This window comes from Eleutherodactylus coqui, chromosome 9 (assembly GCF_035609145.1).
Source record: "Eleutherodactylus coqui strain aEleCoq1 chromosome 9, aEleCoq1.hap1, whole genome shotgun sequence".
NCBI classification, from domain to species: Eukaryota; Metazoa; Chordata; class Amphibia; order Anura; family Eleutherodactylidae; genus Eleutherodactylus; species Eleutherodactylus coqui.
This window is the reverse complement of record NC_089845.1, coordinates 148,016,088-148,025,748: the sequence shown is the minus strand read 5'-3', so window position 1 is coordinate 148,025,748 and position 9,661 is coordinate 148,016,088.

Here is a 9,661-nt window from a genome sequence, read left to right as displayed (position 1 = left end):
GTTAGAAAACTACACTGACAAGAGCAAGGCAGACCAGAACAAGATACTAGAAGAAAGCAAGAAATGCTGGATTTAAATGCATATAGTCTCAGATTGTTTTGCCTGTCAGCTCATGGCTTATTTTGCCAGCACACCTTGTTCTGTCCAGACGAGCCAGGGTTAACATCTCCTGTGCCTTCCAGTCAGGTTAATTACTCTGCTATGTGTCTAAGAAGTGTGCTAGTGATTGACAGGTCTATCTACCTATCGGCTCCTCCCGCCTTCCTATAAGATCCAGCTCATACTGCCTGGGAGTGGCCGATTATTGTCCAGGTTTTCCAGTTTTCCTCTGTTTGTATCTTGCTTCTGTCAGTTTGTCTGCTAGACCTCGCTGTTATCAGCCAGGGTTTTCCAGTCCGCTTCTGTTCTGTTTGTATTGTTTCGTGTTGGTTCTTGTCATCTACCTTTCCTGTTGGTGCTAGGGGGTAGTAGTCTCTTGCATAGGTACTGTGGTCCCTGCCTGTCCCCCCTAGTAAGCGTAGGGCCAGAGTTGGTGGCCTGGATGTGTCCACCATCAGGGCTATCTCCAGGAAGGGACATTGGCATGGGTGTAGATCAGGGAGCCCCGCGCCGATCATATCTAAGCGCCCCACTAGTACTGTAACACAGCTATATTCAACACACTGCATAAGGAATATTTAACCCTTTAAGGACATGGCCTATGTTTGGACCTAAGGACACAACATTTTTCTTTTTTTTCATCTGCACTTTTCAAAAGCTGTAGTTTTTACTGGTACCATTTAGGAGCACATATAATATATTGTATAATGTTTATTACATTTTTTGGAGGGCAGGGGGAAAAAAACATGAATTCTGTCATTATTTTTTTTTACGGTGTTCACTATGTGATGTAAATGCTAAGAACTTTTTTTTCCCTGTGGGTTGATGTGATAACAATAATACCAAAATCATAAATATATTTTTTTTCTCTCACTTTTTTACAATAAAAATCCTTTTTTGGAAAACATTTTTTTTTTTGCATCGCTGCATTTAAAGACTCATATCACTTTTATTTTTCCACCAGCAGAGCTCTGTGTTGGCTTGTTTTTTGCATGATGAGCTGTAGTTTACTTGGTACCATTTTGGGGTACATATAATTTTTTCAGCATTTTGAGGCTAAATTCACTCGGGTGAGAGTGTTTTCATGCCGATGCAAAGCATTTATTCCAAAATGCCTTGCAGCAGTTCTGTGATATTGTGATTCTCAGGCATGTTTTTGAACTGAGTCAGAGGATCACAAGTGTTTCCCATTGAGTTCAATGGAACAAATCCCATCATGCTCACATGCACATCGCATGGTATGCTAGTGCCATGCAATGTCTTTTAAGGTCCCATTGAAAACAATGGGCGAGACATTCTAAAAGAATGCCAAGCAATAGAACATTCTGCAATTTTTATCCATGCAGCATCGCTGCAAGGGAAAAGATCACTCGTGTGAATAAGTCCATTCAAAACAATGCAGTTAATATTTGTGCATCTCTCAATGCCTAAAACTTGTGTGAGATTCTCACCTGTTTGAATAAGCGCTTATTGCATTTTCTTTTTTTTAACTTTTTTGGATTTTTTCCCCCACTTTTTTATGTCCCCATAAGGGACTTGAACCTGCAATTCCAGCTCATTCTGATAATACACTGCAGTACTTCAGTATTATCACTATTCCTGCCAAACCATGGCATACCCCAATGCCATTGACTTGTGTACAATTGTCGTGGCAACCCATCAACCCTCTGTGATTTAATGGCAGAGGGCCAATGACCACACAGAGGGGAAACATCCCCCCTCTGTTAACCTCATAATGCCACGATCAACATTGACAGTGGTCTATAAGGGTTCAACAGTGGGGATCAGTGTTCTCACTGACCCCTGCTCTTTCAGCATGAGGCCGAATGTCAGTGACAGCCGACTCCCACTGCAGATTGCACAGGCTACCCATGCTACCCATATGACAGAAATGTACATAACTTTATAGGAACCCTTTCTCATTCAGTGCATATATACGTCCTGTGATAGGAAGGGGTTAAAAAGGGGTTATCCAATCAGCAACTCCTTCCTAAATAAGTCTTCAGCAGTGTGGTCAGCTGACCTATTCTATTCGAACAGTTGTAAGGCATTTTTATAGCAACTGACCCAACAACGAGCTAGAAGACAGGAGATGATGATACAACAGGAGAACCGCTTTCTGCAACTTTAGCTCAAAATGGGAAGTTGACATACACAGATTCTAGTTATTCTTTTATATCATCATCGTTTTGTCCTTAAAGGGGTTGTCCCGCGGCAGCAAGTGGGGTTGTACACTTCTGTATGGCCATATTAATGCACTTTGTAATATACATCGTGCATTAATTATGAGCCATACAGAAGTTATTCACTTACCTGCTCCGTTGCTGGCATCCCCGTCGCCATGGATCCGTCTAATTCTGATGTCTTCTTGCTTTTTTAGATGCGCTTGCGCTGTGCGGTCTTCTCCCCTTCTGCTCGGTCCAGGCACGAGCGGCGTTCTGGCTCCACCCCCTTCTACACATCATCGCGTAGCTCCGCCCCATCGCGTGTGCCGATTCCAGCCAATCAGGAGGCTGGAATCGGCAATGGACCGCACAGAGCCCACGGTGCACCATGGGAAAGGACCCACGGTGCATCGTGGGTGAAGATCCCGGCGGCCATCTTGGTGAAGGAAGAAGAAGGAAGACGTCGCAGAGCGGGGATTCGGGTAAGTAATATGTTTGTTTGTTTTTTTAACACATCCCTTGTGGTTGTCCTGCGCCGAACGGGGGGCCTATGGAAAAAAAAAAAAACGTTTCGGTGCGAGACAACCCCTTTAACCAAAAGGTGAGCAGGACCATCACAAAACTAGACTTTTTCAAGGAAGAGCGGGGTTCTGTTCATTGCTTTTGGTTCTACAGCCGGCAAATCATTAAATGAAGCAACTTTGTCTTGGCATATACCAACCTGCAACTTTTCGACCACTAACATTCCAAAACTCAAGACCTATTCTCCTTTGGGATTGGATCTTTGTACTGTTACAATAAAACACTGTATTGCCAAAATGTGTACCTCCAAGGACTGATGATTCACAAATCTGGAAAAAATAGAGAAATATGTGGAGAATTTGTTGGGAATCTTGGGTGCTGTTTAGTGATAAAGTTGACAGGGGGAGGGGTTTACCATAGTTTTCCATCTGGTTGACATTGATATATAGAACTCAAAGCGTCTAGACAGAACCTCAAATAAATTGTTAGGGTCATCAATCAGCCGACTTTTAAGCTCTTTGATTGCTGTTAGATATGAGCAAGTAGTATATACACAGCTGTTTATCATCATTAACCTTGTCAGGTACAAATATGCTCCAAAATGGCTTTATTACTTTTAAGGATTTCCAAACACCTCTTAACAGTCATATTTTGTACATTGTTCATAGACGCGAGGCTTCCCCTGTGACTGATGCCTGGGATCTGTGATCGCTGATTAGTTTGGTCTTTGGAGTTCAATAAAATGTTTGTTAGAGTTTAGTGCTTGAGTCTATACCTCTATTAGAGTAGAGCGAACATACTCTGGCGAGCTTGATGCTCGTTCGAGTATTAGAGTACTCATTGGTGTTCGTTACTGGAACGAGCATCAAATCGCATTCGACCCCGCCCCAGCTTTTGGCTCCTCCCTGCTGTGATGTGCCTGTTTTGGCCCCTCCCTGCCACGACGCAGCGCCTGTCATTTGAAAATTGGGGGAGGTGGAGGGAGAGAGGGGGAGAGGGAGAGGGGGAGGGGAGGAGGGGGAGAGGAGGAGGGGGAGAGGGGGAGGGGGGGAGGGGAGGAGGGGGAGAGGAGGAGGGGGAGAGGGGGAGGGGAAGAGGGGGAGAGGGGGAGGGGAAGAGATGGAGAGGGGGAGGGGAGAGGGGGAGGGGAGGAGGGGGAGAGGAGGGGAGGAGGGGGAGAGGGGGAGAGGAAGAGGGGAGGGGAGGAGGGGGAGAGGGGGAGAGGAGGAGGGGAAGAGGGGGAGGGGGAGAGGGAGAGTAAAAAAAAGTAGCTCGGGACCCTCCGTTCCACATACAAAAATGCTCGAGTCTCCCATTGTAGTCAATGGGGTTCATTACTCGAGTAGAGCTCTCGAATTTTACGATAAGCTCAACTCGAATAACGTGGACCCTAGCATTTGGGTGCTCGCTCATCTCTAACCTCTATCCATCTAATAGCACAGAGACTGCAGGGTAGTTAACAATAGAATCAGGATTGATAATTGGATACTTCTTATTAATGAAAGCCAAAAGCAACATTGTGATGTTGAGCTAATCATTAAAGAGACTCTGTTACATCCTTTTAGTCCTATCTGCTAAAATTATGAGCTGAAAGTAGCTGACCTGCAGATTTTGGGTATGTAAGTGATAAGGCTCTTTCTCATAGGCGTTGCGATTTTCAGCCGCCTGTGTCATGGCCAGAAAACGCATGAACAATAAAGAGCCGCAACCAAGTGCCGGCTAAATCTCCCATTTTCTTGTCCATTCAGACGGACGGGTTGTGGCATATATACGTCGCAGCCCAGAATTCTGTCAGCCAGGGAGAGAGACTTTAGCGCTGCTGAAGTCTCTCCCCCTCACTCCTCCTCTCTCACTTTGCCTTCTGATCGCGGCAAAAAGAGCTCCCATTGAAGCTTATGGGAACTGCAGAAAAAAGGGAGGGGTAGGGACTTTAGCAGAGCTTGCCATGCTAATTTCCTGCCCCTCTCTCCCCAGCCTATGGGAGCTGCCAGCAAGGGGAGAAACTTTAGCAATGGACCTGCTGCTTAACTCTCTTCCATCTCCCCCCCCTTCACATTTTCTGGTGGCTCTCATAAGCTCATTGGGAACTGCCAAGTATTCTGGCAAAAAATAGGACAAGTTCAATCTTTTCCGACCACACATAAAAGCGATCTTTTTTGGCTTGCCGATTTTACGCGATGGAAAATCGCCCATCTGAACGGATACATTGGAATCCAATGCTTCAGCTGGTCAGGATTTTTGGATGGCATTTTATTATGACAAATTAGCTGCAATAAAACGCTTGTGTGAAAGAGGGCTTATCTTATGTCTCCCATCGTTCCCCTGCCACTCAATGTATTATCCACAAGGAACAGAGCAGAGGAGAAAGAGGTACAGCAAGAAATAACTCTACCCACAAAGAGCAGAGCAGAGGAGAAAGAGGTAGAGCAAGAAATGACTCTACCTACAAAGAAGAGAGGAGAGGAGAAAGAGGTAGAGCAAGAAATGACTCTACCTACAAAGAAGAGAGGAGAGGAGAAAGAGGTAGAGCAAGAAATGACTCTACCCACAAAAAGAACAGAGCAGAGGAGAAAGCGGTACAGCAAGTAATAACTCTACCAACAAAGAGCAGAGCAGAGGAGAAAGAGGTACAGCAAGAAATGACACTACCTACAAACAACAGAACAGAGGAGAAAGAGGTACAGCAAGAAATGACTCTACCTACAAAGAAGAGAGGAGAGGAGAAAGAGGTACAACAAGAAATGACTCTACCCACAAAAAGAACAGAGCAGAGGAGAAAGAGGTACAGCAAAAAATAACTCTACACACAAAGAACAGAGCAGAAGAGAAAGAGGTACAACAAGAAATAACTCTACCCACAAAGAACAGAGGAGAGGAGAAAGAGGTACAGCAAGAAATGACTATACCCGCAAAGAACAGAGCAGAGGAGAAAGAGGTACAGCAAGAAATGACTCTACCCACAAAGAACAGAGCAGAGGAGAAAGAGGTACAACAAGAAATGACTCTACCCACAAAGAACAGAGCAAAGGAGAAAGATGTACAGCAAGAAATGACTCTACCCGCAGAGAACAGAGCAAAGAAGAAAGAGGTACAGCAAGAAATGACTCTACCCAGAAAGAACAGGGCAGAGAAGAAAGGGGTACAACAAGAAATGACTCTACCCACAAAGAACAGAGGAGAAGGAGGTACAGCAGAAAATGACTCTACCCACAAAGAACAGGGCAGAGGAGAAAGAGGTACAGCAAGAAATGACACTACCCACAAAGAACAGAGGAGAAAGAGGTAGAGCAAGAAATGACACTACCCACAAACAATAGAGCAGAGGAGAAAGAGGTACCTTACAAAATCAGGTAAGACAACTTTATCTTCCAAAAGGTAGAAGAGAAAACAAAGGGATCTGCTCTCTTGGAACTAATTCTTACCAACAGGGAGGAAATGGTTGAGGAAGTAAGGGTGGCTGGAACCTAAGGAGGCAGTTATCATGAGACCAACATTTTGCAGAGGCCACAAGCAATAACAAAGGATTTTGGGGGTATGTCAAAAGCAAAAGAAAAGTCAAATATGCTATTGGATGGTTACAGGATGAAAATGGTGAATTGGTTAAGAATCATGTTAAGAAGGCCGAACTTTTAAATTCCTATTTTCAATCTGTTTTCTCTTAGAAAGTAAATGCAACATGAACTGATCTTCCCTGTGCTATTGGGGGAATAAAAGATAGCAGGCTATCTGTAAGCAGAGAGTTGGTGAAGGAACACTTAGCTAACTTACATGAATTCAAGTCTCAAGGTCCAGATGAATTACAACCTAGGATACTAAAGGAAGCAGCAGAGGTAATTGCTGAACCTCTCGACATAATCTTTGAAAATTCCTGGTGAACAGGTGAAGTCCCAGAAGATTGGAAAAGGGCAAATGTTGTCCCCATCTTCAAAAAAGGCAAGAAGGTGGATCCAGGAAACTACAGGCCTGTGAGCCTGATTTCTATACCGGGAAAGATCCTTGAACAAATTATTAAACAGCATGTATACAAGTGCTTGGATAAAAAAGGAATAATTACCTAGAGCCAGCATGGGTTTGTAACAAACAAGCCAGATGAATCTAATTTCCTTCTATGACAGAATCACTGACTGGGTTGATTCGGGAAATGCGGTGGATATAGTATATCTTGACTTTAGTAAAGCATTTGACAAAGTATCTCATACCATACTTATTGAAAAAAATGACCAAACATGGGATTGACAAGGCAAGTGTTAGGTGGATTCACAACTGTCTGAGTGATCGTACTCAAAGTGTAGGCATAAATGGCTGCACATCCAAGTGGAAGAATGTATCAAGTGGGGGACCACAAGGCTCTGTCCTGGGCCCAGTGTTGTTCAACATTTTTATAAATGATCTGGAGGAGGGAATTGATGGCAAACTGATCAAAGTTGCTGACGCCACAAAGCTAGGAGGGATAGCTAACACTACGGAAGAGAGAGAGAGTATTCAAAAAGATCTAGAAAAGCTTGAACAGTGGGCAGTGACTAACAGAATGGTATTTAACAAGAAGAAATGCAAAATCTTACATCTGGGCAAGAAAAATGAAAAAAGTGCATACAGAATGTGAGGAATTGGGCTAAGCAGCAGCACATGTGAAATCGACTTGGGTATACTAATAGATCATAGACTGAACATGAGTCAACAATGTGATGCAGCAATTTTGCACGATCGCGATTTTAACATTACAAGTCCCATAGACCCCTGCAGAAAAAAAAACGCTGCAAATTTCGCAGTGAAAAAAAAACTGTAGTGGGTAGTCACCCTAAGGGTTCCTTTCCACTGGAGAGGTAATCACACGTTTTCAGTGCGATGCGAGAGTGCAAGTTCTCGCAAGAAAGTCGTTGTTGTTCTATGACAACCTTTCCACTAGCGATGTTTAAGGGCAAGCTGCGATGCGAGGATTAAAAATCGCAGCAGGAAGATTGTTTCAGCGTTTTGCATTTTTCTGTCACCCATACAGTGCAATGGCAAAACAGATTCTCGCATCACAACGCAAAAGCTTGCTATTTTGCAGTGCTGCAATGCGATTTTAACATTGCAATTTTCTCGCACCGATATCACTATCGCCAGTGGAAAGGAGCCCTAACACATCCCCAGACTCAGTGGGTCACCATTTTTCAGACCATAAGCTTAACTGATAGAGCTATATGTTGGTGGCAGATTCCCTCTAAGGGCTCATTCACACCTGAAAAATAGACTAGTATTGCCACCTTTGCCAACATAAAATACTGGCCAATGTAAAAGGGTGTGTGATTTAGCAGTTATTCCAGTGGCCCCTATAATAAAAGTGCCTCTCTCAGTGGCTCTAGTAGTATTAGTAACCCTTTTAGTGGCCTAGTGAAAGAGGGCTCCCTTTAGTGGCTCCACTAGTAATAGGACCCCTTTTAGTGGCCCCAGTGATAATAGTGCCCTAGATGCCCTTGCAAACCCTGAACCTCTGGCCGGGAATCTACCAGATCATCAAGCGCTATAACTCACTCTGAAGTTTAGGTAGGGATACCACAGCAGCATTCATAGACGATCCTCACTCTTCCACCCCTGTATCTGCATTCCTGCACACACTGTATATAGAGCGGAGGGGTGGAAGTACTGAAGATCGTCTCTGAGCTTTGCAGCAGCATCCCAATCAGAAATTGAGTGAGTATTAGCACTTGATGACATGGTTGCTGCCTGGCCAGAGGCGCTCACACGACGCATTTGTTGTTAACTGTGTGTTTTTAGTACTGTGCAAAGGTTTTAGGCCTCATGCACACGACGGATTTACATTGTAGAATCTGGAGTGGGCGTCCGTCTCCAGATTCCCCAGCAAATACTGCCCATAGCATGCTAATTAGAGATGAGCGAACGTACTCGTCCGAGCTTGATGCTCGGGCGAATATTAGGGTGTTCGGGATGCTCGTTACTCGTGACGAGTACCACGCGATGTTCGGGTTACTTTCACTTTCCTCTCTGAGACATTAGCGCGCTTTTCTGGCCAATTGAAAGACAGGGAAGGCATTACAACTTTCCCCTGCGTCGTTCAAGCCCTATACCACCCCTGCAGTGAGTGGCTGGGGAGATCAGGTGTCACCCGAGTATAAAAATCGGCCCCTCCCGCGGCTCGCCTCAGATGCGTTGTGAGATAGCTGAGGGACAGTGCTATAGTGTTGGAGCTGCTGTAGGGAGAGCGTTAGGAGTTAGTGTAGGCTTCAAGAACCCCAATGGTCCTTCTTAGGGCCACATCTAACCGTGTGCAGTAGTGTGGAGGCTGCTGTTAGCAGTGTTGCACATTTTTTTTTTTTTCCAAATCGGCCGTGCAGAGCATTGCGCCCTGCAGTAATACTCCAGGGCCAGAAGTGTGTAGGCAGGGCCAGAAAACATATTTTATTGATTGAATATAGTCAGTGGGCCTTTCCTTTAAAAAAAAAGGGCAAAAATTCTATTTGGCCTGCCTCTGACAGTCCTCAGCGTTCTGGGTACGTGTGTGCTGGGTGGAGAACTTAAACAAAAATCATACGCAGCCAGCTAAGTTTAACAGCAGGCTTGCGCCAATTTATTTCCTGGCTGGGAAATCAAATCACTGGTAATACAGCATGGTGAGGGGTAGGGGTAGGCATAGAGGACAGGGGCGCGGCCGAGGAAGCGGAGGGACAAGTCAGGGTGTGGGCACAGGCCGAACTCCTGATCCAGGTGTATCGCAGCCGACTGCTGTGCGATTAGGAGAGAGGCACGTTTCTGGCGTCCCCACATTCATCGCCCAATTAATGGGTCCACGCGGGAGACCTTTTTTAGAAAATGAGCAGTGTGAGCAGGTCCTGTCCTGGATGGCAGAAAGTGCTTCGAGCAACCTATCGTCCACC